At 40.9% G+C, this 27,939-nt stretch overlaps 1 protein-coding gene across 10 annotated transcripts in view; it reads right to left on the bottom strand.

Annotated features, from left to right (window-relative positions):
• CELF4 (CUGBP Elav-like family member 4) overlaps nucleotides 1-27,939 on the bottom strand; it is a 714,868-nt gene that overhangs the window by 280,561 nt on the left and 406,368 nt on the right. The window lies entirely within an intron of this gene.

Below are 27,939 nucleotides of genomic sequence, written 5' to 3'. Positions count from 1 at the left end.
CATACACCTTTCCCCAGAAATCAAAGGGAAGTGTCTTCTAGCAATGGTAAAACTCCAGAGCATTAATAAAGTATGTAATGGCTCCCCTACAAAACTTGGTGTTGGGGTTGCAGCTCTCAGGACCAGAGCACCCCTTAAGAAAGGGGACTTATCCACTGCATTGAAGTAGTAGCTGTTTCTCTGGTGTGGAACTGCCACAAGTGGAGGCTTTTGCTGCTCTCTTTTGGGGTGGGTTTAAGGTGTTCAGCTTGTCTAGGAATCACTGAAAAGAGAGGCAATCCCCCAGAAAATATTGGTTTTCTCCTGAGAGGTTTAACGTGACTGAGATGCAAAGCACCTCTCTATCTCCAAACACTAGTAAAGCATGTCCTCCAGACTGTTTATGTTAAGGGGCTTCTTCACTTCTGGCAGTGGCAGCTGGAAGAACCTGCAAGCCCACTGAGTTTGGGGCTGTTTCTAACATCACTGTGGGAAGGAAAAGTGGGCAGACCAGCCGGGCCAGAGGGGAACTCATTCACATCAAAAGATTTGACTCAGATCGAAAGCCAGAGTGAGGTTGCTCATCTGAACTATGAGAAACCCTCAAGCCTGAGGAACAGGTATTTGAATTGAGGATGCCCTGTCAACTCCCCTCTTTTGGGCTGAAATAAAGAAAGTCCCCAGCATATTTTTTCTCAGAGCCCTGTGCAGCTGCACTGAATAGTGGGACATTTTCTTATCCTCTTCTTATCTTTTCCTAGTTGCAGGTTATTTATGCCTTGCAAATACAAACCAGGTAGGCTCTTTGCTTTTGATTCAGACCTGACTATTCTTTGAGTCACCAGCTGTAGCTCTGCATTTGTTGCCACTTTATGTGGAAAGACCATCATGCAAATGCACATCCACCTAACTAGATGTCAGACAGACGAAGTACTAACTTCCCTAAATACACAAAACTGAGGGCTCTACCTGAAATGTTTTACCAGATATTGTCCCTGACACCTGGTCTTTCAGATCCCTCTCACCAACTTTGAGATAAAATAGAAAAGTGAGGTTTTGACACTTTATGGTGGAGATCTTTGCCACTGGAAATATGTTAGCTGCAATTCTGCAGCCACATTCTTCCTGTAAGACCTGGCATGGACACATGTGTTAAAAAATAAAGGAGGCATGAACTAATCCTGCCATTCCTTGTTGTAAGATCTGTAGTGTAAGAACCATCAGAAAGTTCCAGTGAAGCAGGCAAGGTTATAGCTCTCCTGAGTCTGCTGCATCTGAAGTAGTTTGTGCTTGTGCTGTAACAGCTTAGGTTGCTTGTCCCCAGTGACGTGTTTCCCTCCGTAATGGGCTATCTATGTTTGCAGAACCTGGAGACTTGTGATCCTTTAAAGCATGACTGTCAGAAGAGTTTGACCACTTTCAAAGGAAAATAGGGTATTGTCTAAATCTGATCCATTTTCATTCTGCATGGAATTTGGGGAACAAATGAATTCCATAACTCAAAACAATGCTCACTCTAAGTCTATAAAACCACCTGATGTCCATCCTGAACATGTTATGACTTCCTAATTACACTTGTTCCTTTACACTTTTTCATGTTCTACCTAGCACACACAGGGGTTTTTGGTTCATATGCTAGTCCAAGGCATTATTTTGCCTGAAGCTTGTCTCAAATCCTTGACTGGGTCGCAGAACTTATTGGGTTTTCTGTCCTGCAGCACATCATTGCTGTGACTTACTCCAGAATTAGTTGCCTTTTGGTATTAGCTACAAACAGCAGTCTTCCAACTTCTGTAAGGACACTGTGGAGAGAAGGCCTGCAACAAGGGCAGAGGTGGGTCATGCATTATTTTTGAACTCTGATTAGCAGTAAAGTGGTGCCTGGGAATAAACGCTAAACTGTGGAACTCAGATGTGGCTGGCTGATTATTTCCCATCTTCTGTTGACCCTAAAAGTCAATAAAGCTCCCATACTGCCTTTCTTTGAGACTCCCCTTTCCTCCCTATATCAGTGTGATTAAAATACCCCAGTGCAGGTCCAGGTTATTTGGCTGGTGCCATGTGCTTCTTCCCCATGGATTTCTTTGCGCTGGCTGTCGGCCAATCAAGGCTTCAGCAATCTGATCAGCTGCATGATTTAATGAACCCTCCTTTCGTGGGGAAGGACACATTCCTTTATAAAAACTGGTGAGATATCACATTTCACAGGATGACCTCTACTTTCATAAGATGATGGGAGAAAATTGGTTTTGGAAATCGAGGAAGATTGCATCTTGTGAAACAGAATCCAGAGAGTAACACAGAGACTACCTTTCCATTCCAGTCCATTTAATTTTCAGGTTTTGGTTTTGATGGTGAGTTAAATATAGTTTGGGTCACTAGACCAGAAGCACAAATAATTAACAATGAAAGAAATCCCTCTCCCACTTCACTTCTTTACTCCAGGAAACTCTCACTGCAAACGTACTATGCTCAAAGCTGAATAAAGAAATAGAGCTTGTCCTCCATGCCGCTGCAGCAATATTTGGAGGGAGAAGTATACTTTTATTAAAAACTTCCTGCAATATCATTCTGCTGCTATTGCTCTGCCCAAAAGGTGGATTTGGGGAGGAAGAATGAAATGGTCCAGACATTGACCCAGAAGTGTTGACTGCAGTTCAAAGTTCTACATAAACCTAGAGAGTTTGGCACCTGTGTAATTTTCAGGGTCCTATCCTGAATTCTTGAGAAAAATGGGGAGAAAAAAAAAAAAAGTTAATAACAAATAGAGATTAATTTTGAGAATTGTTTAGAGAACTTAAGAAAGATTCTCTTTCATGAGGTCATAAACTTGATGCTCTAGGCTCAATGGAGTCTGACAGGCATGTTTGTTCAGGATACATTTCTTACTGAGCTATCCAGGGACATCCACAATTACTGTCATGAGTCGTCTGACGATTAAAGAGCAGAATGAGCAAAACGGAATATTAAAGGCATAGAACAAGGAGCAGCAATGTCTGTCTTTGCTGAGAGTACCCAACTGACAGGAAATTTTGTTGTGTGTGTGTGTATTTGTACACTGAAACTTGCTGTACATTTCTTAGACAGCAACTGCCCTGCTTCTATAACCTTTTACAGATCTTAGAGTCTGCACTCTTAGCTCTTCAGAGAGCCCATCATGCAGAATTTGGACACTAACAGGGATGTATTAGTGCTGCTCGTGTGTGCTTTGCTGTGGCCCTTCTGTGATGCCTTGTAATCCCTAGTATCTACAAAATGCCTGTCATATTCTTTCCATTTCCAGTGTTCTTGGCAGAAAACTAGAAGAGGCAGAAGTACCATTAGTTTCTATAACCTCGTGTCTTTTCCAGTATTGTCTGGCTTCCAGTTTACCCTGTATCAGGTAACCCTTTTACTGCAATACTGGGTGAAAGCCTTTGCAGGTGTATTGTGGTAATACTCGCCTTATGGTGGAAGTGCAGTGACTGAGCCCAGGGGTGGATGGAGAGGGGACAACGTACCAAATTCCACCCAAAATGAAGGATAAAAAGGCTCATGTGCTGTTGTGCCACATAATTATTCACTCTTCCTCTCAAGTCAGACCTGCCTGGACTTGCTTCTCCTGGGGAACTCCCTGGAGACAACTAACAATGATAAAAGCTCATCATCATTTAAGATGTGATTTGATCTAAATGTGTATAAGGGCCAGCAAGCATGCCAACCCCTATATAAAAACTAGGATCCATTCTAAATAACCAAAAAGACAAAGAAAAGTAAGAATAATGTTCAATCAGTAACCTGGCAGGGGGGAAGGAGTGTCACAGAAGTTTCACATCTAGAAATGATGAAATGGCAGTAGAAGAGGGACAGTTTATAGGACAACCTTCAACTGGGACAAATCAGCACATCTTCATCTACTCCTTCAGAATTCCTTCTCTACATCAATAGAGAGGTCACATAAATACATCCTAAAAAAAGTGTGGGGACACCCATGAAGTGGCTCATTCAGTGTAAAATATATGAAGGGCCAAATTATGTAATTGCCTTCTAATATCTACCTTTCCTTTTCTTCATTCCTCAAGGAATATTTTCCCTTTGTCCTTACCCACAATGAGCCAGAAGAGCACCCTGCCTGCAAATGGGATTGAAACAAACAGAAGAATAAAGAAAAAAAATCCTCCTCCCTGGAGTCTCTTCACCTGCAAACACTTTTCTTTCTGTGTGTGCACAGCTACATGTACTGCAACTTTATGACTGCACTGGGTTCCCTGGGGGAGCTTCAAACTCTCTTAATGCTTATGACCGCCAGTCAATTTCCATCCAGAAATATCCTCCATAGAAAAGATGTGAAATAGGCAAGGAGAAAACAAATATTCATTACTCCAGGAGTTAAAGTAGCATCCATTTGGACTGCACATCTGTAAAAGGCCAATAAATTGAAGGCAATGCTCATAATTACATTGCAGACCAGACTGAAAAAAAATGATGCATTCCTCCAGAGCAATTTGCTATTGTTGGGGTTTAGGAAACTTCTCCCTCCCTGCTGTTGCCAAAAGAGGAAAAAAAAAAAAAAGAAGAGAAAAAAGATACTTCTTTTTTTGGATGTTGATGATTAAATAAAAGAATGCTGAATGGCAATAGTCATTAGACCAGCAGGAGGAATAAATAAGGAACACCATTGGTAGTTGTAAATAACGGATGCTGTTTTGAGCACAAAGAAACACATCTGGTAATTATTCTCAATTCCCCTCCAATTGCTTTGATTTGGCGGCGTAAGGTGCCACAGTGAATTCTGCCTTTATTTATTATTTATTTATTTAATTGATTAATTATTTGCAAATCAGTGTTTAATTGTAATTGTCTTGGAGGAATCAATGGGATTTATTGCTTCTGCCATGTGAGGTGTGAAATGTTTGCCATTACTGAACAGTGGATTATGTTTTAGTAATCTCTGCCTAACTTCCTTTTCACTTGTATTAGAGTTGTTTTGGGATGGGCAGAAGTTGGTTTTGATCCTCCCCTTCCTCACATACTTACACTTTTTTTCTCTCTGCTTACACTTTTTAATGGCTGCTCATTTGATATCTTATTAACATTACTTTCTGTACTAAAACAGAGTTTAAACAAGACTACTCTGCCAAAGCTTCTTTATGTGACCTTCTGTCAATTACTTCTAAGCAGATGCTTTGGAGGCACATGCTTGGACCTAATAAACACATATAGCTCATTAACTAAAAAAATATTTTTTTGTATTTTCTCAGCCCTGATTATTTTTTTGTTATGATTTATGTTTATCTTTAGAAAGAATCCTTCCTATCCATTCTCACTGTCTCCTGAAAGTCAAGATAGAATCCCTCTTCCTCTCTAAAACAAATGACAAATGAAGAAGGTAGAGCTTTTCTTTTCCCTTTTCTTTTCAGTAATTATTAGAAATTAAAAAAAAAAAAAAAAGGAATTTTGAAGAAATCTGCATTTCTTAAAAAAAATCCTCTTGGCTTTGACTGATAGCACATGTGAATGTCCCTTTCCTCTGCAATAATTTCAATTTACCCTTGAACATAGTATGTACAAACAGCACCAGTGTTGATGGTGACTATTGCACATTTAAAATGTCTCTGGGCCTTGGCTCCTTATCTATGTCTGTAATAACGGACCATTTTTTCTAAATTGTCTGCTGAGACTATAACCATGCCAGGACTGCTCTTTTATTGCAGTGCGTACAGTACTTAGCAGAACAGGGACACAGTCACAGTTGCTTTCTCCAGATGATATTGTAATTACCACATTAATTTGTATAACAACCTCCAATCCTCTGTCTGGGACACTCCTTCCCCTGAGTCACACTTATTCCTGTACTAGACTGACACATCCTTTCTCCTTAAGACAGGAGTCAGTTTGGTTGAGTATGAAATGCTTCTTTTTTGAAAAGAGGTGGAGAGGAAGTGGGGAAAGAAATTTTTTAAATTTTAATGAGTAAACACTGATTTTCATGAAATTAGCTTTACTTTAAAACTAAACAAAGAAACAATCCCCACCCTGCAGGCCCATAGCACATCTGTTTGAAGCTGATGACAGTATCTCTGGGGAACCAAAGCCCAGGTGGTTGCAGGGACAAGTTCCCAGACTGGATTGCATCTCCCCATTCTTCAGTGGAGCCCAACAAGTTCCAAGAACAGTCCCAGAAAACCAAATGGAAGGGGAGTACCCTCCTGTTTGCCAGCCGTGAAGACTATTTTCCCCTGGGGGTGACTACAAAGCTGCCTCCTTGAAAGACACTCTTCTGCAGAACAGCGAAGTCAGTGGAGCTGGGCACAGAGTCCCTTTCTCTCTTCCTCCAGTGACAATCACTGCACATTTAGCTTCACCATGGAACTGAGCAGGCTAGGTAATTAACACACTAAGTCATAAAGAGGTGGTGCCAGTGGGGAAAATGGAATTGTGTGAGCTGTCTGTGTTTGTACCCTGTGCAGTCCTCTTGTCACGAGATCCTAACTGTATGATTAAGAATTACAAGTGTTAACCCTTCTGGTCCAGATGTCCTAATTCAGTGGTCTCATCCCATTTTCTTTATCAGAATTACAGCAATTAAAAACAGAAAAGACATATTAATTCATCCATCCCACACGCTTGTTCTTCTGCTTGGACAGGGCAAAATGAATCCCGATATTCATGCAGTTCATTGTCCAGCCAAATTTTTAATGACTTGAACAATAAAGATTCCTTCAGGAAGTTGTTTCATTGACTAATAATATCTCTCAGACTGATTAGCTCCCATACATGAAAGAACAAAATTTATCTGGAGAAGAGGTGAAACTGAATTGTTCCCCTTGTAGAGCATTCACCAGACAGCTCCCTCATGCATGGGTCAACCCTCTAGCCAGCAACCTCTGTTTTGCCTGTGGGATATGTTTTGTGTCCAGTCTCAACACTTCCAGATCTGGGATGCAACTCTTGGTGAACCACAGAGACAAAACTGTAATTCACTTTGTTGGAAAACAGGACATTTGTAACTGTTTTGTTTAAAACAAAACAAAATTGGTCTTGGGGGCATGGAGGAGGGAAAGTCTGCAGAGAATGGAAATATGCATTTCCATTCCTGATGATGTTCCCTCAGGAAGAATAAGCTGGGTTCAGGGCTGAAGGTAGCTAAAAACCCAGACAGAGTCACACTTTCAATTTTTTGTAATGGATTGCAGTAATTGAGTGTGTGGAAAGGGAAGAGGGAAAGTAGCAGAGGAGAATGGAAGGAGAAAGGATTCAATATGTTGATCCAGATCATCCAAACTCAGTGACTCCCAGACTCTTATTTCCTCCTTGCAGGAAAAATGGATTAAGATATTTGCTATGAACAGCTGAGTCAGGGGATCATCTTTGTTATTATTTTTTCTTGGAGCAAATGTCCCTGTTTAAATTGTATGAAATAATAATTGAAGACACATGGAAAAGCTAGGTAAATTCCAGGCACCAAAACCCATTGGGAGTGAATGCTGTTTTTAAGTTACATTTGTTTTTGCATTTGTTTTCCTTCTTTCTAGCTAACAGTGCCACGTACTTAAATATCCCCTGAAGGGAAAAAAAAAATATTAAAACCTACAGAACAGCTGACATAAAGAAAAGGACTGAAAAGAGCACCTGACTAAAGTGGTTATTATTATTCATCTTGGTACACACTCAGACACACACATAGACATTAATCCTTAGCAACCTCTTACTAACAACTTCTCTGACAGTTGAGAGGATTCCACTTTACTATAAAGAATTTATTGAATTTTATCAATAACAAGATCAAAATTGCCCAGGAGTATCCCTTCAATTCCAACAGGCATGTGTGCACCCAGACATTTTGTAAAACTTTGTGGGCTTGATACAAAACTCCCTGATACCCACAGTGGTGTTAACATGAACAGTACTGGGTATTGGATGAGATCTTCAGGTCTGTTTTCTGTCCCTGCTCGTGGAAAAACAAAGAAATTAAACATTGAAGTCTGATTTTGGCTAGTAGGAAACATCCTCAGCCCATGGATGGACTCCTTTTTTTAGTGAATTATAGAAATTGAACAATTTGCGGGGAGGGAGGCAACTCTACTTTTTACATTCAAAATTAAGGAAATAAAGATCATCACTAGGATAGGTGACTCCATAAATTTCTGTGTTTAACTCATGGCTTACGTCTCCAAAAGTTCAAAAGCAAATGAGCCATCCAAATCAAGAAATGTTGCTCATCACAAATTCAAGGTGCACACTGGTTCCAGACCTTGCCAGTGAGTCTGAGCAAACCCAAGAAGAGCCAAATGAGAGAAAGAATTGCTTCCAAGTCCCATCTGAATTTCATCCTTAATGAAGCAAGAGACCTGGAGATGGCCATAACCTTCAAGTGCAAAGATGCCCATTATAGGTCACCACAGAGGAGTACGGAGGCTCTGGGAATGACAGCCAGGACTTCTACTGCTCAAGTTAAATAACAAACTATTTCTGCAGGGCTACTACCAGGAGTGAAAAATAATAACTATGGGGAGTTGTTCAAGCAATCTTAATAATATTTCTTGGAGGCTAAAATGATGCATAGTTTGAGTTAAAGTCTGACCTGTAAAAATCTAGTCTCAATTACTGCAAGGGTCAGTTAGTCTTGAGAAATATGTGTTCTCACTAAAAAATTATGTGCTCCAACTGTCATCAGAACAGGTATATCCAAGCATGGCCTGAAGGAATCTGGTGGCTGGAGTGTTGCCCCCGTTTTCTAGCTCAGCATTGTATTCTAAAGCTCACTCTAAGACTGGGAACAGGGAAGAGTGACTTGCATGAAATGTAGAAAGAAGGTCTACAAAATTCTCCCAAGACCCCATCCAATTTTTCCCATTATTACAGAGAGTTCTGCCAGGTACTGGATGGCATAGAAATTTTGTCTGCTCTATGGACCCAGTTGCCTTTATGGATTTGTCCCTTTACCACAAAACATCTCACAGGGATTGATGGACATTATCCTTGCAGCGTATCAAAGGACAAGACAAGTAATATTACTGTTTTAACATCAGCTGAGTGCAAAGGTGATTTTCCCTTATGTTGGCTGCACTGCCAGATGGCAAAGGCTATAATCCATTACTGCTTAGCTGGGATATTGCTCTGAGGTTGTTCTCCCTCCAGTGAGGCTAAGCTGAAAGGGATAATCATAAGGTTTGGGTGACTAGAAGAAACTCTGCAATCTTCCTCCTGACTCATTTCTTCACATAGTCAGGAAACACTAGAGATTCTGGAGAAAGACATTCCTCACATAATTCCTAGGCTGACATTTCAAGTGAACAGAATGAGATTAGCTGGACCAAATAATATTAATTGTGAGGGTGGGGTGAGTGACGGCCACGGAAAGTGGTTTACCTTCAGCAAATAAACCTCAGTTTCTGCAACATGTCCTGCTGCCAAGCTGTCTGCTTTTGTCTGGTTCATCACTTTGCACACATCCAGCTATAAAGAGGGCGGTCCATGGTGTGCAAGAGCACTGCAGAATCCTTGCCACCAGAAATGCCCCCCTTGACTCAGTGGAATTGCCTCCCCTTCTCTCCTCTCTTCTCCTGTTTTCTGCTTCCATTCCTTGAGAAGGGATAGGAACCAGCTTTTTTTTTTTTTTTTTTTTTTCCAGTTTCATCCTATTGGTCTTCCATACATATAAACAACTTCTCTGGCAGGATAATGTATACCAAAGCCTGCTCTAATGTACCCCACAGTAAATCAAACTGACTTTTAAGAACTTTTGTGGAGTTACTGCTTAGTCACTGCCATTTAAAAAGAAGCAAACCTGGTCCTATTCTTTCACCTGTTTGTTATAGCTTCTAGAAATTATGGTGATATTACCTAAGAGAGAGGCAGGGAAGCAGGCAGGTGGAAGAAAGGAAGAAAGAAAAAAAGAAAGAAATAAAGAAGGTAAGAGAGAAAGACATACATTACTACTTCCAGTAAAAAGATCATAAAAAATGAATTCTAGGAATGAATTAAAAAAACCCAAAACCAACAACTTTGACAAATTGAAAATAAAACCAATAATTTTTCTGTAAAATTGCCACTGACTCTTAAATAGTCTAAAAAGACATAGGACCTCAACAATGCATGTGCACACACAACCCACATTGTACCTAGTTAGGTGCAAATCCACTTATTCAAATTAGTGTGATTTTCTTTGAAAGGAGGAATTAAACTGACTTTTCTTTCACCCAGAATCCTACATAATCCTTACATTATACAAATAATGTAAGTATACACTTAAAAAATCTCGATCTAAAGAAATAAGAGGAGGGAGCATTTTCCGATGCTCATGAATAGCAGTAACTCTGACATGGCATTGATTTTAAGTAGCCTTTCTTTGAAACACAGATTGCCAGATGGCTGGTACGACCTGGGAGTGTATTTCAGATGCCGTATGAGGCTGTCCTTGCAATAAAAGTTTTATATATATTTTTATATATTTATATCACAATGTGTGTGTTTTTAATTCCACTGATTCCTTGTACTTTGTAGCCAAGATATATAAACTACACCCAAAATCTTTGCTAGAGAGCTTCACCTATATGTTGCCTGTAGTACATTACACCATATAGTGTAAACACCTCCATCTGCATAACTGTGTCTAGAGGTATGCCCAGAAATTTTACTTCCATCCAGGAAAGCACGGAGATTCTAGAACTGATGCTGAAGAATCATCTCTCCTGCAGCTAGATATATTGCCACACAGCCGGGGCTTTGGTGATCTGCTTCAGAGTGTGCTTTCCTGCACCTTGTGATGAACAGAGGTGCTTTAAGTAACAGCTCAGATGTGTTTATTGCACATGACAGACAAAATTCAACACTAATAATGCAAAAGACTTTAGAAGAAGAATTCATACAGTCTGGACTAAGTTAGAAGAAAATAAGATTTGTTCACACATCTTTCTTAACCATGAAGTCCGTCTAGACAACCTGAAGATGTGATTGAATAACAGATACCAGCTTATGTTTGAACAGTACTTTTTATGCTGATATACCAGAACCATTTTATAAGCCTCTGTTTTTCCTGCTACCTTCAGGTACTCCTCACTGAAAAGCAGCCACCTCTGATGTTGTGCTAGTTGTTAAACAATGTGCAGGAACTCTCCCCGGTGGCTTTGGTTAGGGAGGGAAGGGAAATGCAACAAAGCAGGCTGACTTTTCTGCTGCGTGAAGCACTGTTGAAATCAGCAGAAAGGAGCTAAGAAATCTGTCTGACATCCTGTTAAAACCAAGAAGCTGTTACTACAGGAGGCCTCTTGACAGGGTATCAGAGTGCACACTCTGAAACAAGTTACTTCATGGGCAGCCGAATGTGTAAACCCTCTTCCAATGTCCCTACCCCCATGAGTTCATTGATGTCTAATAAAAGATGGGTTATGAGCACTAATGAGAACTCTTCTGCTCTGCCTGGCTGCCTATTTTCATGAAATTTATAGGAACACAATAGCTTTGGGACCTCTTCCACCCCATCAACAATAGGTTAAATTACCCAGTAGGTTCAAAACTCAAAGGAGGAGCCCTTGACAGATTGACTGATAGATGGGCCCAGGCACACACTTACAACAGCTTGATTGTACAAGTCTGATTTCCTTTGGAAAGAAGGAGCAGGGATTTTATTGGTCCCAGACAATAGATGGGATAACTTATAGCAAATTGCCTCCTATTGCCTTCTCAAGATGTTGCTTTAATGACAACACAACGGCAAATCACCTTCTGGATTTTGAAGACATCGCTTTAATGCCTCATGGGCCAAGTGTCCTTGCCGAGCTTGAGAAGATACAATGCAATCACTGGTGAAGGTGGTACAGCTGCAAATGTGCCGAAAGCTAAGGTCTGGAAGAGAAGAGCTTTTCAGAAGCATGCCCTTCATTTTAAAGGGCAAGACCGTGGCTTTAAGAAGCCAAACACTTTCTCTGAAGCACGATTTTGTTTGTGCTGCAGGGGTATTTACTGTTCTAAGATTTCCTGGCATTTGGGTGGTGTAGGTAGAACAGATTTACGTAAAAAGGGGGGAAAAAAATCAAACCTTCAAAGGAGCTTTAAAAGGAAAATATCCCAACCCACTATCTGTTTGGGGGATTTTATTTGGACAGAGCTTTTGCTGAGCCTTTTGTGACCAGACATTTGTACATGTTTTACTGCATGTTTGAACGGCTGCATGCAGGAGATAATATAACTGATGGGCTAGTGATGACAGATTCCTATAGCTCAGAGGATTCAGGGAGGTCAGAAATGGGGCTACATCCTCTCCAGTATGATAGAACCACTTTTTTTTTTTTTTTTTTTTTTTACCTGCAATGCCAGTAGCAGGAGGTTCACCATCCACAGGGAAGATGCATACGAGTGGGTGCTAAGGTCCTGAGAGGCTGGGCCCAGAGGGAAGTCCCCTCCAAACCCTCCACAGGTGCACCCCTCTGCTCTCTGATTCACTTTCTATCACATTTACAAAAACCAGAAGATTCATGTAAAGCTGAGATGGGGAAAGAGGACAAAATGAAAAAAGAAGCCCAAATTTAAGTAAGGGACTGAATAGGATTTAGAAGACATGACTTCTACTCCAAGCTGTGTAATGAGGTGCTGCTTCCAAACCGTAATGACTCACTGTTCCTCAGATTCCTTGTCCATACACTGAGAAAGGCAAAGAGGCTGATTTCATCTGAAAGAGGCTTTGAGAGACACTGACAGAGCTGCAGAATGGCTAAGTATTATCTGCATCACCCAGCAGAGCTGCATCCATTTTAAAGCCATCTTTCTGCCCTTCTTCACTTTGTGGGTAAAGGTGAGGAGCTTTACATTGCTGATACATTGCACCCCATTCTGGTTTTTTCTATGGTCAGGAATGGATGTGTTCACAACTGGTTTAGTATTTGAGGCATGTCTGTAGGAAGCAGTGTCTAACTGGAAAGCTACAAGAACTGGAGGACAGAAAAAGAAAAAGGAAAATTAAAAAAAAAAACCAACAGTTGGAAGCATACACACAGGGAAAAATCCTTCTGCAAAATTTCTATGCCAGTTTCTGCAACCCTCAACGTATTTTTTTAACGCCAACTTGCCAAAATAAACGATAGTTTGCATTTTCAGTGGTTGCTTTTTTGGCTGTAATTTTTCCTATGCTCACATCTCTGCTCTAAATACATTTGCAGAAGGGGAAACCAATGTGTGCCCTTCCTGGTAGCAAATCCACGAACTGTCTCTGCACTTCATCAGGCTGTGAAAGGCAGACTTCACACCGTGAGAAACAGTCTAGGATAAATCAACCCATTCACTTTCTTCATTCATCTTTTGAATGTCTTTTGCATGTGTTCAGATTGTATCATGGTGTAGATAATGCTGAAAGACTTCAATATTCGCTTTTAATTGTTGGCAGTTACAATATTCATCTTTCAGAGAAGGGACGTGATTTCTGAAGAAAATTCATAGCAGCAAACACCAAATTGATGGTAAGAGGGTATTTAAGGCTCAAGTACCTGGACTGTTCTTGAGGAAACTTTCCATGGAGGTCTTAATCCAAAGGCCTCTGGAGTCTGAGGAGGCTTTAAACCAAATTCTAAATAGTTTCATGAGTACACACTGGCTTCAAACCTCATCTCTGTACCTCTGGACACTCATAGATTTTCAGAGCGGGGAGGAAACCTTACTCTGTTTGGGACTAGACTGCCTTCCCTGGCTGCAGAAAGTCCTGCCGATAGTGAAAACAGTTGCTTACATGTAGAAGATACCATTAAAAGACTAGTTCATGCATTTTACCTGTCCTTAAGTGTGCGGAAAAAGAGCCAGACACAATCACAGAAGAGAGTGCACATTACACCCTGTCAAGAAAACCTACCAAATCTAAGCATTTATGACATGCTTCTTGCAGGGATAATTGAGCATTTGGATTGTGGATACCCAAACTGTAATTTTTCAAGGACATCAACTGATGAATGTGAATATTTCCCTGGATTTCCATCTTTACTCTGAAGGCAAAACTTATGTGGCTTATGAGCTCTGCTGGCTCATATGATTGCAGTGGATTCAACCAAGGGCCATGTAGTTGTTTATGATCTATCTGGAGCTGGTAAAGAACTAATTCCTGAGACAAAACCAGCAGAACTGTGTTCTGGGCCAGCATGTGTTTCTCTTTTTCAAGGGTGCCAAAGAGGACAGTCTTATAGCAATCTGCTTGTCCCAAGATTTGTGTCTGGTAGAACAGACCATGAGACACCCTGAGCCACTGTGAGGTGGGATCAGAGTCCTGGGTCCTATTTGCTGGTTTTCCTGAATTTAACAGTAGGATCTTGAAAACAGCTACCAGGAATAATGGAAACCTCAGGGTCAGATTGGCTTCTGGACTTTCCATTGAACACTTTGCAGGCAGGAGGACCAGCTTATCAAAACAAGAGTCATGTGAAGTGTAATATTCTACCCTGGCACTGCTAAATGACACCACCTGTGATAGCTCTTTCCCATTCTGCTAACTGAAACAGCAGCAGCAGGTACATATACACCCGCTAATGTAATCCTTTCTCCTGTAAGCAATGGAAAAGGTCTCACACAGCATACTGCCTTGCACACTTAATCTCTACCGCACCCTGAGCTATAGGGAGGTACAGATCTCCCTTGTTCCAAAACAAGCAGTGATGTCCTAAAGAATCCAAGAGATGTGACCAAGGTAACTGAGGCTGTCGGAGGCAGAGCAGGCACTCGAACAAAACATTCAGGTTGGCCCTTTAACTTCTGGGCTGGCCTTTTCGCTCATAACAGAAGCAAGTGACAGAAGGAGCCCAGCAACATCCACTGGCTTAATAACAATCATTACTATGCCAGGAGACTGGGTGGATAATGCAGTCCCAAAGCATGGACATGAACTAATGTCATCAGCATTGGTATAAATAGGGTGTCTGCATTTAATTAATAAATAATAGGCTGCAATGCTAATCTCCTTCTGCTAACTCTTTTCTAAAGGTGCAATCTATTAATCACATGTCACTGCCAGCCTGGTCACTTCTTTTTTTAGATTCAAGGCAGAAAAAAAATAGCTAGAAATAAATGGATCCTAAATACAGCAGGGCAATTGAATAGCACAGCCAGCATTATGATCCACTGCTGATTTCAATCCTTAGCTACAAGTTTTTCCCCCTAAGGACGGATATAATACTTTAAAGAGAGAGTGAAGGCTTGCAATGTTGTTAAAGGTCAGCACGTTACTAATGTCTGCAAAATGGAGGATTTTTTCCCTGATTATTTGCCCATGGAAATTCTGTCTCTCGACAATGTCTGTCGACACGCAATAAGACCCATTTCTGTGGGCACTGGCTAAGGCAGGTGAGACACTCATTTTGAGATGGGGACAGCATAACTTTCTGAAAAGCACTGGAAATATCTCATCTGTTTGGCACATGCTGAGACTATGAAGCTAGAAACTCAAGGAGAAGAAACATTTGTGTTGGTATGGAAATGTGGTAAGAGGGAAATGGCAGCACTGCTCATCTGGGACCATATAGGAGTCATGCAAATTGCTTGCTCTGCATGTGAATATCCACTTTCCAGGAAGCTTCCCTCTCAGTACTCTGAATAAACTCCATTGTGTTCATAAACACAATGAAGATTTTCACCCGTTCAGCTTCAGGATTATCACCCTGCTGTGTCTTTTCTAGGGTTTCTTTAGAAAAAAATGGAAAACTTTGTCTCAGCCAAACATTGCCCCTCGTGGCTTTATGTGTGGGAGGCAGGGGGAGGCATATGTATTTAGGTCAAAAAGCAAGTTTCTATCCCAATTATTTTGATTGGAAAATATGTCCAACTATCTCTAGGTGTTACACATAATTGATTGCAAAAATGTACCGTTACTAATTGAACTGATTTTCAAAATGATTAAAAGCTTTTCAGAAAGTTCATCTCAGCAATTCCAACCTGTTTGATATCAAAGTTGTACTGAAGCCTCAAAAGAATCATTCTCTGGCTAAATTTCTTTATTCTTCAGTCAAATGCAAGCCAGAAGTCTCAACACAGACCATATGGGTGAAATTTTACAGTCAGTTTATGCAAGAGGTTAAATGAGATCTAACAATTCCTTCTAGATCTAAAACCTATTCATTTCCTTTTAATCTAGTCAGAAACACCAGAAGAATGGCTAGTGCTCCAGTGTTTTGGCCTTTCCTCTCAAAGTCCAAACTTCAATAAGGGAACATTACAGGCTCTAATAAAAACCACATTGCCTGTAATACCAGGGAAGAGCGCTGGATCACACACTGAGATCAAGAAGAGGCAGGGATAAATTCAGCTCACTGCAAACACTGGAGAGTATACTTGCATCAGGATTTGAATTTCTGTTGTGAGACATTGACCCCTGTTTTGTTCTAGGTGGCTCTGGTCCCTTTGAAGAGTTCCCTGTAAAGAGACAGTTGATATTCAGGGACTGCTATATCCCAGTTTCCTCCTGCACCCTTGTTTCCCTCCCAGTATTCACAGACCTGCCTCCTTATAGTGAGTGGCATAGTGGCATAACAATCTCCCTGTCTGTGCAGTGTGTCCCTCAGGCACCTGGTGAACCTCAGTTCCTTTTCCACCTAGCAAATCTGTACACAAAAGACAGCTGCTCAGCCTTAGCTGTGACAAAATACACCAACCAGGACCGCATGTTGTGAGTGCGCAGGAGGAGGATCCTTGTCAAGAAGGAGGACACATTGTTAGTTTAAGGTCCTATGTATGTTATTCAGGATCTCACTTGTTTTTGTCTCAGAGGACGTGTTCCCAAAAGGAGCTTTGCTTGAAAGCTGTCCTTAATGTTTCCTTTCCCCAGGTAGACCCTATTGCCACAGCCCCTGGCCTGATGTATTAGTTTCACTGCTGGTTGTGCAACCCAGCACAATGCTTTTCTAACACCTGGGAAGACACTATATAACAGTTCTGCATCCAGACACTGTATCTGCTCTTATCTTTAGAGAGTAAGCTCTTAACGAAAAGAGGGTCTCAGTCTGTTCTTCACTGTACAATGAACCTGGTGTCATGGTTCATAACTGGTCTCACAGGCACTGCCGCAAGATAGGTAGTAAATAATTAGATTTCTGATCTAGGGAGTGGAGAGACTGCTTTGGTTCAGTCCAATCTCTAAAGTCATTAAACTCATACTATCTTCATTCCCCCTTGCCTGAGGTTCTGGCCCATTCTCCCACATCTCTTCTTCATTAGCTATTCATAATAATAATAGTCATAGACATTTTGGGAAAAAAAAAAAATCCAAGAAAGCAACTCATCCAATGTACCTTACATTGTGGCAACATCATTTCATGTTAATTGAACGGCTGCTTGGAATTGTTGGTGTTTTGTGGTGTATAATCAGTGCATCTGGGCATTCATCAGCAACTCAAGAAATGGATAAAATAAAGATTTGGGGGAATTAATTACCATTCATATGGCAGTTCACAGGCAGGAAGTATTTTACTAGCTATGAGTTCCTGCATACTAGGTCTGATGCTATGAGAAAGCAACCCTCCACTAAGGCCAGCCCTAATGCATTCGAGTTACCTATCCCTTATTTTAACACTCTTTTAAATTGGGAAATCTCAACTTGTGTTATGAAAGGGACTAGTCCTACTGAAGTTCCCACAAGCATGAGCAGGCAGTGTCTCCTACAGGAATGAGTCTGAGTTGACTCCACTGTGAAAGTGCGAGGAATTAGCCCCACAAAGTTGGCTCCAACTATTTGGAAGAACATCATTATTTAGGGAGATTTTCAAAGAGAATATTTAGACACCCAAGGCCCATTGACTTTATATGAGATTTGAGCAGTGAAACACATTTGACACTTTTGAACATCTCTATTTATCTAACTAAGTTACTTCTGTGGAACTAATGATTAAAGAACTTGAGCACTTAATAATCTTTAATGCATGTATCCTTGCAGCACCAATGCTATTTTATAGAAAGAAACTGGAATCAGAGCAAAATGTTCTGCCAATTCCATGTGTATATTCAGACAGTCAAAAATAATACTAGTCACCAGATAGAAAGTAGTGAGAATAATAGCCTGACCCTAAGTAACCTCTTCAAGGTCAAGGAGAAAATCCTCAGCAAGGTGAGCTTCAGTCTTCCAAGCTGCAATGTATTGCCCAGTGTAGAGCTTTCTCTTCCTCTGTGCAGGATCAGGCTGCAAGACTGCCCTTAAAATTGAAAAGAAGTTAAACAGTCCCTCACTAATTGAAGCCAACTGTTTATCCTCCCTGGGGGAAAATGTTTCAGTGCAGTGCTGCCTTGAAAATTACCTCTCTACAAATGATATTACAAGGGGCCATATTCATTTTCCATCACTGATTCCAAAACAAGCTGGTTTTAAAGATAAAAATATTTTTCTTAATTATGAAAACACATTTTAAAGACATTGATGTTACACACTGCTTTTAATTTGAAACCTTTTTTTTGAGTTCACTTTCTGCCATGAGAATGGGAGTGGTAGCAAACCCAAATACAAAAATGAAAATGGAAATTGACTTTAAAGGGGAATTAAAATTGATCAGATTATTGCTCAGGCTGATTGGGATGCAACCCCTCCTATTTTTCCCCTGACATTAGAAGCAGACACATTAATGGAGAAAGATGCCTTCCCTTTTTAGGACAAAATCCCAGCTTCTCCTATAGTCCATACGTTTTGTATAGCAATTTTTATTCATAGATCTTAACTAGGGTTTCAGAAAAGTCAAGTATCATCATTCATATGATATAGATTGAAAACTGTGGCATGAAAAGGTGAAAGTTGCGATTCATCTTACCTCTCTTCAGGTGTCTAAAAGTGAGATATCTAAATCTGAGTTAATTGCCATAGATTCAAGATTCAGTGGAGAGAGAGAGAGAAGGGAAACTTCAGAGCACCATTTATTCCATCCATCTTAGGATGGGGTGAATCACAGTTTGGAGGCACCTTTCTCCTTCTACTGTTCATAGGAGAAGCCTAGGTGAGTAACAGACTATATGCCTAGTGTCTAGTCACTAAAGCCAGGCAAAATGAACCCCACCTGAAATAGCATTTAATGGACAATGGCATAGAAGCCCTGCTTAAAATTTCTTCTGTCCCTAAGCCCAAGGCTCCTAAGGGGACCAGTTTTTGAGTAAAAGCACTAGATACAGTTTACCCAGAGAGCTAAATTATTTACATAGGGATTTCCTATCTCCCAAACTGATTTCATGTACATACTGCAAAATATGTATAGTAATTGGAAAATGCTATACCATGGTACAGAGAAAAGTTTTCTTGACCTTTAGTGCCTCCTGAATCTTGAGACTTCTTTGCAAACTGTGATACTATAATCTGGGCTCTCAGCAGGCAAAGGGGCAAAACCCTTCTCACTGAAATTCCCACTCAGAGAAGAGAGAGTTCAGTCTGCATCAAAACTGCAGGGTTGAGCCAGTCTTATTTTAAATTGCTCAATTGTAACCTCTGCGTGTCAAGAGCTGACGGGTACTGACTATAGTCCAGACATTTCCTAGCTCCTAAATCACACTAAAAGTCACTTTCCAGAAAGATCTTGGTTTACTCTAGAGGGAAAGTACTTTGCAAGTATGCGAAAAACAAGCGACAGTCATGAAGAAACAGTCACACAGCATTGTGTGCTGAACACTGGACTCAGTTTACACCCTGGCAATACTTTAGGCAGCAGTATAACTGTATGAGCTGTACCAGATCTGGAAACAGCTAGATCCAAGGTTTTGAAATGTTTAGGTACTTGACTGACATTGATTACAGTTGGGGTTAGATAAATAAACAAATACACACTATTTACATGTGCATGTCAGATGTATTGCAACTGAAGTTGCCAGAAAGAACTGAAATTCAGGGCTAGAGTAATGGTGACAGGCAGGGGAACAGCTTTGGACACCTTATAGCATTTTTTGTTGTTAACTATAAGCATGCTTCTTTTTTTCCCAATTCTAAGTGACCTGCAAACAATGAGTTTTCTGCCAGATGCCTCAGTTTCCTTTGTACTAATTCTTCTCTTTGTCTTTTCTCCTCACATCATATTTTGCAGCAGTCTTCTTCTCAGACCTCTGCCTTCTGGGTACAGAAATCAGCAACAATGGCATTTTGACACGGAGAGAGGGATTGGATGTTATGCATTATAGACCTTGCCCAGGGATTGCTTGTGCATTTTCATTGAGGTATCACTTGGTACAATACAGAAAAAGAGCTGACACACAACAGGAGTAAGGACAGCACCAAGCCCCTCATACCTAACTTGCTGCTGACTGAATAGGGGATGTTGGTGCATCACTGCTCCAGAAACCAGGATTGGACTCAGTCTGAGAACATTCTGATCTTTTGTGAATGTCAGACCAAACGCACAAGGAAGAAGCTTGGAAATCTCGACAAGCAAATGAAATCTGTAAGGTGTGAGCATCAGTCTTTTTTCTCTTACTTTATTCAACATCAGACAGAAGAATGGCCTATATGTTCCCCCAAATGCTTCTCTGAAAGAACAGCAAAACATGCCTTCCATTTTTTAAAGAAATGCCCATGTAACCATAACTACAAGTTCGTCAATAGAAAAACACATAATAAATGGCTTGTTATTTCGACTCTTTTGTGAGACAGTTCATTAGAAACTTCATTTGTCTACATGGATTGCACTTGTTCAGCTATATTCTAATAAAATGCACATTGCTTCCAATAAAGGGAATGCATTTGCTATTGATGTGCTATAAACTACTATACAGAGAGGTGTTATTATATCCCTGTGTAATAACAAGCCAATTATAATGATCAGCAAAACCTTTACAATAAAGTCAATGCACGAGGAGTGATTATCATAATGCATTCTAACTGTTCAGTGCCATAAATGCTTTGCAATTAATTGTAGAGTGTATCTATAAATGTATTATTAATGCTGTATAAAAACCCATTGACAAGCAACCTTTACATTAAAAAAAAAAGATACTAGGATTGTAATGTGTCCCTGAGTTCACCTAGGAGGTTGAGCTGTATTTACAAAGGCGGAATTTTTTATAGGACTACATTTTTTGTTTCCTTCACTCTCCTCCTCCCACCGCTTCTTCCATTTTTGCCCTGTTGTTGAAAAACCTCCAAATATCACTCTGCAGTGTAAGGGCACTCGATCATCCACCATATTTGATTTTTGTTCCCATATACTTAATTCTGGGCATAGCTATAGGCTTTCACTGGTGTCTTAACCCTATAACACTGACAGCCTGACATGTATGAATGCCAAAGGCACTAGCTGCAAGAAATGAGCAAATGAAAGCATATAATAACCTAAGCAGGCAATGCAGGAAGGGGGAGAAGGAGAAGGGAATTCAAGTTACATAACTGATCAAAAGTTGCATGGTAGCAGAGAACAGAACTGATATCAAAACCTCCAGGCGATGAACTCCCCAGCCTCTCCCCAGGCTCTGCTCTAGACTCTCCTCCTTCTTGTCAGTAAACTATTACCTTACAGATGCTTTGTCAAATATGTGCAATATGTGGGTTTTTTTCTTTTATTCCCTTAATACTTGATTTTAAAAGGTTGTCCTTAGGACATGTGCTAGAACACAATGTCCTGTGGATCTTTTCCAGTTCCTATTGATGGGCTCACTTCCATCGATTTCGATCATGAAGGAAAGGGCAGACGTGAACAAGCGTTTGATGTTCCTTATATTCTTTCAGCAGGTGTGTGTGGACTGGAGCACATCAGCCTTCAGCAGAGTCATGGAATATAAAATGCTACAAACGAGGATCCACTGGAGCCTTTTTACTCCCCCAGAATTAAGTTTTGCCAGACAGTGGAGAGCACGAATGGGGTCATTCAGGGCCACTTTGAATTAACTGATCTATTTGCATGCTGGTACATTCTGCCTGACAGAAAACGCTGCCTTGTGAGGACAACAGGGTGTCAGCTGTCAGTAGGGTCATGCAATCCTGAATTGCCACAATAAACCAGGAGATTTTAATTTCCCATTGACTGTAATCAGCCCCACAACAAGCCACAGCTAGAAAGAGATTTCCTTGAGTACTAAAATGCTCTTTCTAAATCAGGTTTATTTTAGGGCTAAAGGAAAAACACTACAGATTTTAACAGATATTCAGACTTGGAATAAAATCCAAGGGATAGGTTCCTTTTGAACCCAGTAACTTTGAGCATTGCTGTAGGATGCTCCATCACACACAATGGGGTCTAAAGCTTAGATCTGCCTTTCAAAGACTGGCTTCACATGAACTGAGAGACAGGAAGAATGTTCACTCTGGGTGAGTTTCTTGATACTGCCCTGAACTTGATGCATCCGTGTTCACATGGGGAGAAAACCAGGACATATAGGCCGGAAGGGGCCAGAGTGATGCTCAAGACTGTGGGATATCTAAAGTGGCCTTCATGGTTCTAGGCCCAGCTCCTTTCCCAGCCCTTGACTAGATAGACAGAGAGGTGAACACACTTTTAGTAACTGACATCTTTCCCTCTCAATACTGCAGCATCTCTGACAGCCATTCCTCAGGAGCTCACCCTGTCAATGACAACAAGGTTTGCTGTTGGTCCTGACACTTCCCCAGCCTCTGAGGCAAGAAAACTGCCTCCCAGTTTAATATCAAGATCTTTTGGTTAGGTTCTCAATTTTTCTTTATTCCTTTGACTCATGAGCTCATCTCCTCTCCCAGTGGATTTTTTAACAGAATATTAGATTATTTTTAAACAGTCATTCCTTCTCTTTAACCTTCACACAGAGATACTGCAACTCAGCAGCAGTGTGCTGTTTAATATCGGATATGTTATTAATAAAGGTATTTATATTGGGGTGTGGGGGTATTTTTTTAGTGTGTGGGTTTTTTTTTTAATCCCTCCTTCAAGAAAGCTCAACACCAGCTGACTAATCATGTTTGTGGCAAATCTCAGGAAGAGGAGATGTATGAGACTTAGGAGAAGGATTTGTCATTAAGTTAGAAATCTTCTTTTAAACTGCAAGGGAAGATACAGAAGGAGATATTGTTTAAACTGATGTGAGCACTGAGGGAAAAAAAGGGAATATGAGGTGCCAGGTGTGGTAAATGATTTGTCAGGAGGTCTTGAGTCTAGACCTCATAAAATATGAAAACAAGAGCTGTTACTGTCCAACTAGTAGTCTCAGCCTTGCAAGTGCAATGGTTGAAACAAAGTCTAGCACATGTGTGTGGCATGGCCTTTTTAATTTCCTGTCAGTGTCTTGCTCTACTCAAGCTACTAAAGACTAGGGTAAGTCATACTGGACTCACAGTGATGTTGAAAGATTTAATGGGGGTGTGTTCATGGAGAAATAAACTTGGACTTTTTCTCCCAGCTGTGAGAAGTGAGAATATTATCTGTCTCCCTGGTATGTTTGCCAGTGCCACCTGCTTGCTCCTGATGAACATGTGTGGGGACCATAAAAGATAAAGAGAAGAGCAGTTGAAGAAAAACCTGTGGCAGGCCACATGAAGGTAGGTTGTATAGGTTACCACCTAGAAACATGATGTTCCCTCAGCTTGCTCTCCAACTTCTGGGGTGAGAAGTCTTTTAAAGAAGCCCACCAAAGGTACAAGATAGGGAACTATAGTAAAGTGGCTTTCACAGAGCTTGATGTGCCAGGCAACACATGTGGCTTGGAGGTAAGGAAAAGTTGAGATTAAAAAGGTTCAACTTTGATGTGTGCATAGTCCCATACTTCAGGAATTCTTGCACGCAGGCACAACCTAACCTCAAGCAGCGCAGGAGAAGAGATGCTGAGCTCTGACAAGATTGCCATCTCCTTACTTATCCTTAACTTTCTTCTTCAGACCTTCCCAGTCTGAAAGTCTGAGCAACCAAAACTACTCATTGCAAAGCACTTCCAAGGAAGAAGGAAATAATTCCATGTGGCATTGTTGTACCAGTGTGAAGACAAACTAATCTGGCTAGCACCTGGATGGGAAGTTTTCTGAGAGGTTTTGGCCACCTGCACAAGCCACAGAATTCTGATCAGTTAAATGGAAAACAGCTAAATGCCAAATAGTTACTGGGACCTTGGGCTGTGTTTGTCGCAGATCAACCCGGCCAGCTGCAGAAGAGAGCTAGAGAGAGTTAGAAATAGGCTGGATGGAATAAGAAACAGATTCAGGTCCCAAAGGAAATAGGGCTTAGAAACCATGGAGAGGCCATTCTGGCTCCATCATCATGGCTGAACTGATGGAAGGGAATAAAAAAACCAGATCATAGTGCATGAGCAAAGCACCACTGTTTTGCTGTTTATTGTAAATGAGTGTTTGGACATTTTGCTCGGAAGCTGGAAGAAGCCACAATGAAGCAGATAATTTCAGAGCGTGCACATTGAGTAACGGGTAGAGAGACGATGCAAGTCAGTTGAAATATGAAGTCCAAACATTCCAGCTGCTGCTATCACATCCCGCAAATAGCAGACAAAGACACACTGCACATGCCTCCCTCAAACACACACAAAAATAATTTGCTTGAAAGTACAAACACAGACAGAAGCTTTAGTGTATTTGTGAAGTCTTGCATGCAAAAGTCTCTGCACTGTGATGAACTGCAGACTCTCCTGTAAATCTCTCAACACCCTCTGCAGGACATTGCACCCTTTCAACTCTAAACCACTTCGGACTTTGACATTTTTTATAAAGTCCAGAGACCTTCTGTATCTCTTCCATAAAATGCAGGAGGACCCTGAACCACCATGAATCGTTTTGTGGTAGAGACATTAACATTGGACCTGGCTAGCACACTGTGTGCATCTTTACATGCCTTCCTTTATGGACCTTCCTCTGTCCTTTGAGAGGAATGTGGGAGCAATGGAGCATCTAAGCATCACTAACGGAGTACAACTAGAGTAGCAGGAGAGTCCTTTCCTTTTAAAAAATGTTACTTCTTGTACAACCTAGTGGGACCTTGGGGCTGCGTTTATCATAGGTTAACCCTGCCAGCTGTAGTGAGAGTTGTCTGGTGAGAGCTAGAGGTATTGTGGATAAAATAAAAAATGGCTCCAAACTTTTGCCACAACCCACAAAACAGACTTGAAATCTTTCCCTCAGTTTGCAAAATTTAAGTCACTGATATCTACAGACTATTTTTAGAGCTGAATACGAGAAAAGGAAGCAAGAAAAGTCATCAACAACAGGATGAAAATGATGGAAAATTATATCAGCTTAATTGGGATTTGTCACATTCAGAACTTAACAGGAAGTTATAGCTTACATCCCTAAAAATATATTGGACTACCTAATCTATGGTGAAGTAGTCTCTCTATAGTCAAAGTAAAATTTGGACAACACAAAGGCCAATGAGAGTTTTTAAGATACCCTTAATAGATCTAGAGTTACACCCTGATTTTTCTGAATTAAATACAAGATTGCTGCCTTTTTACCATATTCTATCAATTCCATTACTTCAAAAGTCTCTACAAAATGTCAAAGGACTTTGACCTTCTGGTCAGGTATTCGAAGTTTCCTGAAATATTCTGTAGGCAGAATACCCCTATATAACGTTTTGTAGCTTGACTATACAGACAAACACACAAACAGGCAGGAACACAAAATGCAAAATTTTCCCATTAATTTAGACTGTTTCCCTAGACAAATGTACTGAGGATACATTCATTTCTAGTTCCCATGAGATTAGGCAAATGTAAATAATGCCGTTTTTTATTGAAAAGGATTGCACGCTTTGCCTTGCTCCTAGTCCAATATGGGGATTAACAAACAAAATAATAAAAACAGCAAAACTAATAAGGGACATTCAGCATTTCCATTCTGTTGGGTTGAGTGTACTTTGTGCCAAGCAATATTTTGAATTCTTCCCCAAACCTAGATGGTCTGATAGTCTGAATTCTTGCTCACACACACAAAATACTAGCACAACCACTTTCAGTCCAGCTGACAATCAAGACAGGAAGGATTAAAGACCAACAGAGTCCAGACTCCAGACATCAGGAAAAAATGCTGAGCAGAATCTGATTGGGAGGGGAGAGTAAATTCTGGACTCCCATCAGCTTTGGGTTCTGGGAGAACTTACTGGAAAAGTCAAAGATTCATTTTTTAGCAAAATGAAGGTATTTGCCCCTATATAAAACACAACCTCCTTTCCTCGCGAACACCGCTCACCATTTCCTGTAAATGCCTCCTTGCAAACTACAGTTTCAAAGAGCACTGCATCTTTCTTTAATGCCTTGACCTGGCACAAAATTCCCCATAAGCCAGAAGATAGAGGTGTATTCAGAGCACGGGCTTTGGGCAGACCGAAGACTTCTGCTTCATCTTCCAAGTCCCCCTCTTTCATCACGTCCTATCCCAATACATGGACAGGGTATAATAAGCTACAACTTAAGTTTCTTTGTTGCTGAAACTGACCTTTATCTTGCAGCCCTAATGAAGTCTTTTGATGTGCTCCTAAGATAACGACCTCCTTTTTAGCATTCTGTTTGCTGTGCCTGTTTTAACTGGTGGGCTTGCAAAGAATGTAAGTTTTCATACAATGCCTCCCTTGGGTGACAATTGTTCTTTTCTCCCATAGTTGCCCTTGAGTCATGCTGTCCTGAAACATCACCAGCCCAGAAGCATCTTGTCAGTGGGGAATCAGGACAACATGTCTTTCATGCCAACGATGAGTGCACCGGCTTGGCCCCTGCATTTATGACCAACACTGATAGAAGAAGCAATATGGGAGCAGAGCAGGTGAGAAAAGATAAGGTCTGTGTGTGTTGGGGAGACAATTAGCTAAAATACAATGGGGAGGGAACCACTGGTGTGATGGATAATGTGGAATCAAACTGCCGGCAGAGCCCTTTGCAGTTCAAACCACCCCTCCTGAAAGCAGCTGCTTTTAGCAAAAGAGTTTGAAAACCCTTCCCAGAAAGCCAGGCATGTGTTCTCTATTAGTGATTTGCATTTTAAAAACAGGAAAAAAAGAGTGATTGGGAACTACATACCCTGTAGGCGCACTAAGCAAATTGGCCAGCCTAATTATTATTTTTTGGTATGTCTAATTAAATAGACAAAAGGCCCTCCCTTCACTCCCGCTATCGGCACGAGCTCCACTGGAATGTGCATAATGTCCCCTCATTTGCCCAGGCAGCTGAGCCTTTCCCTTTTCCCCTAGGAGATTGGCATTGACAACTGCTCATGGCTTACCCACTCCTGCTCAGACATAGAGCCAGATCATCAGACGGGAAGGGAAGGAGGATAAATTGACCTGCTTCTGTTAAAAACCACCAGACAATGCTGTATGATGTGACATGTCTTTGTTGCAGGTTAGAAACACGCCGTGGCCCTTGATAGCAGAACTTGCCATCGCAGAGCCCATCAAATACTTTCTATCCAGTGTTGGCCAAATTCCCTTGAATTTACTTTACAGGGACTCTAAAAGTGCAATATTTATCCCTGAGCTTTCTGGCATTTTTCCAGCACTCAGCTCTTCTCCTGCTCTGCAATTACATGGCACCACAGCCCTTCCTTAAAGAGCCTCTGATGACCTGCTGGTTTCACCACTCCGTAACACCAGCCCTTTAACTACAAGCTACGTACAAAGTCTTCCAATGACTTGAGTCACTGGAGAGTTTCAGCCTCACACTGATGCAGTCAAAGCCTCTGGAATCCAAAGCTTTCAACTGAAAAAAGAACACAATTTCAGTGCCTTTTGTCTGCGAGGCATTTTACTCCTTTTAAGTAGTTGTTGCTGGAGATTTCCACTAATGCCTGCACAAAGATAGTCGTGCCATAAATGAGTAAGAGTTTACATCTATGGTGGAAATTAAAGAGTTTTCACACATTTAAGAGCCACATCATTACTAAATGACAAAATCTACTCCCACATTTATATCATGCAGAAGCACTAGCGGTTTTACTGCATATATGGGCAAAAGCCTCTCTATTTTTTCCAAAGAGATAGGGAGAGGAAGGAAGCACCATGTCATTATATATATGTGTATATATATAAATGTACAGATACAAGAAAAAAAAAAAAGCAGAGTGGCAATTTATCCAGCATAACAGACCATCTCACATTT

Source organism: Athene noctua, chromosome Z, assembly GCF_965140245.1.
Source record: "Athene noctua chromosome Z, bAthNoc1.hap1.1, whole genome shotgun sequence".
NCBI classification, from domain to species: Eukaryota; Metazoa; Chordata; class Aves; order Strigiformes; family Strigidae; genus Athene; species Athene noctua.
This window is presented reverse-complemented; position numbering and strand designations above follow the sequence as displayed.